General features: G+C 42.6%; 1 non-coding gene across 1 annotated transcript; it reads left to right on the forward strand.

Moving 5' to 3' along the window:
* Positions 1–2380: 2380 nt before the first annotated feature.
* Gm26436 lies at positions 2381–2512 on the forward strand. Its single transcript, XR_003955498.1, has one exon. It is a non-coding gene; the product is annotated as a small nucleolar RNA SNORA17 (small nucleolar RNA).
* Positions 2513–2853: the final 341 nt, after the last annotated feature.

The following is a 2853-nucleotide window of genomic DNA, read 5'->3' on the forward strand; positions in this document are numbered from 1 at the left end:
CCTGGTGGATGCCAGCGCAAACAAAGGCAGAGCCCAGGCCCTGGCAAACACAGTCCACAGTGTGAGATCCGGATGCTTCAGGCATGGGACACAAGAACAAAAGCCATGACATGAGCTGTCTCAGCAGAAGTGGGCAGCAAATATGAAGGACACCTGGCACTGTCTTAGTCAGTGCTCTGTTGCTGTGAAGAGACACAATGACAAGACAGTCTTATAAAAGAAACCATTTAATTAGGACTTCCTTACAGTTTCACAGTTTCAGTCCATTATCTTTATGGAGGGGAGCATGGCAGCATGCAGGCAGACATGCGCCTGAAGAAGGAGCTGAGAGTTCTACTTCTGGATCTTCAAGCAGCAGAAAGAGAAGCACTGGTCCTGGCTTGAGCAATTGAAAACAAAAAGCTTGCCCCCACTGTTATACATCATCTATCAAGGGCACACCTATACATCATGCCATTCTCTGGTAACCAAACTTGCAAATATATAAGCCTATGTGGGCAGAACATTCTTATTGAAGCCACCACAGGCCCAAACCAGATTTTTTTCAACAATAGTAAGATGGTCATAGATGTTTTGGATATTTGAACCACCCAATGTAAAGAAGAAAGCAGACAGAAAGGGTGAGCTGAACATGAAAGCATGTAGGCCCCACCTAGCCTGGGTCCTTTAACCTAAGTTAGAGTTTTATTACTTGAATTGACACATGTGGAAATAAATATTGAAGAAATGAGAATAGGAAAGTCTGGTCATCCTCAGTTGTTACAGTAGGGTGGTCAGCCACCATGCCCTGAGATGGGCCAAGATTCAAAGGCAAACAGAGAAATGGTTTATAGAGGGGAAAAGGGAAAGCCTCCAGATGGAGATTCTTTGGCCTGGGGAAACAAACAAACAAACAAACAAGTAAAATTATGGACATCCCTTATGATGGACAGGCTTGGTCTGGATGGTTTTGAATTGGAAGATAGGACAAAAATTGAGGAATTTCTCACTTATTGATCAAATGTTGGCCATTTGGGGCTGTTAACAGAACTTACTATGTAGCAACAGATATTTTCACAGAAGACAGGCAGTCAATTTGACTTAGAAGATATCACTTTCCTGAGTTGTTTATTATAGATAAAAGCTCAATTATCTGGGCAAGGTACTACAAGGTTGAGATATAAGTTGTTTTTCTGTATGGTTTCATTTACATGAAATTCATGGCTTATAATTTGGTCCCTCACAAGCTTAACTTCTTTTTCATTAGTTAGTCCCAACCGGTAAGAAGAACACATGCTCCACTATGTTCATAGCAGCCTTGTTTATAATAGCCAGAAGCTGGAAAGAACCCAGATGCCCCTCAACAGAGGAATGGATACAAAAAATGTGGTACATTTACACAATGGAATACTACTCAGCTATTAAAAAAATGAATTTATGAAATTCCTAGGCAAATGGATGGACCTGGAGGGTATCATCCTGAGTGAAGTAACCCAATCACAAAGGAACTCGCACAATATGTACTCACTGATAAGTGGATATTAGCCCAGAAACTTAGGATACCCAAGATATAAGATACAACTTGCCAAACGCATGAAATTCAAGAAGAACGAAGACCAAAGTATGGACACTTTACCCTTTCTTAGAAATGGGAACAAAACACCCATAGAAGGAGTTACAGAGACAAAATTTGGAGCTGTGACGAAAGGATGGACCATCTAGTGATTGCCATATGCAGGGATCCATCCCATAATCAGCTTCCAAATGCTGACACCATTGCCTACACTAGCAAGATTTTGCTGAAAGGACCCAGATATAGCTCTCTCTTGTGAGACTATGCCAGGGCCTAGCAAACACAAAAGTGGATGATCACAGTCAGCTATTGGATGGGTCACACGGCCCCCAATGGAGGAGCTAGAGAAATTACCCAAGGAGCTAAAGGGATCTGCAACCCTATAGGTGGAACAACAATATGAACTAACCAGTACCCAGGAGCTCTTGTCTTTAGCTGCATATGTATCAAAAGATGGCCTAGTCGGCCATCACTGCAAAGAGAGGCCCATTGGACTTGCAAACTTTATATGCCCCAGTACAGGGGAACGCCAGGGCCAAAAAGGGGGAGTGGGTGGGTAGGGGATTGGGGGGGTGGGTATGGGGGACCTTTGGGATAGCATTGAAAATGTAAACGAGGAAAATACCTAATTAAAAAAAATTAAATTAAATTTAAAAAAACGAAAAAAAAAAGAAAATGATATGCTTAATTGAGCTTAGCTCTAAGTAAATCTTCACTCTTACACATTAGACTTATCATTAAAAATTCTACATCTACTGGTTGATATTATTGATACTCTCTGCCACTTCCTAGCATGTGAAACGCTAAGTCTTAAAAAGTTTAGAGCTCCCTGCCCATAGAGATATTGCAGGTTTGGCTGCTGTGTCACATGTGCGTCAGTAGGTGGCAGAGGGGAGAGAGGCTATGTCTATGCTCAGTGTTCAGATCTAGGAACTTCTGAATGTTTCTTAGCCTAACACTTCCAGAAAAAAAGGTAGCCTGAAACAATCACCAGTCCAGGTTCTGCCATGCCCTAACTGACTCCCAGGGCGGAGAGTGAGCCACAAGCTAAAAACAAAACAAAACAAAAACAAAAACAAAAACAAAAACAAAAAACAATACCCACCTGTCACCAAGGGCCCCAGGCAGTAGTGAGCCTAAGATGAGTCTCAGCCCACTGCCAGTCCAGCTTGATGGGGCCTGGACAGGGAGGAAACTTGAAAGTACCACTAGTTGGGTGCCACACAGGTCTGGAGGGACAGACCATGCCCTCCCCAGTGCCATTAAGAGCTCCCCTAAAAAGTAAAAAACCATAAGAATAA

Source organism: Mus musculus, chromosome 4 (genome assembly GCF_000001635.26).
Source record: "Mus musculus strain C57BL/6J chromosome 4, GRCm38.p6 C57BL/6J".
Classification (NCBI taxonomy): domain Eukaryota; kingdom Metazoa; phylum Chordata; class Mammalia; order Rodentia; family Muridae; genus Mus; species Mus musculus.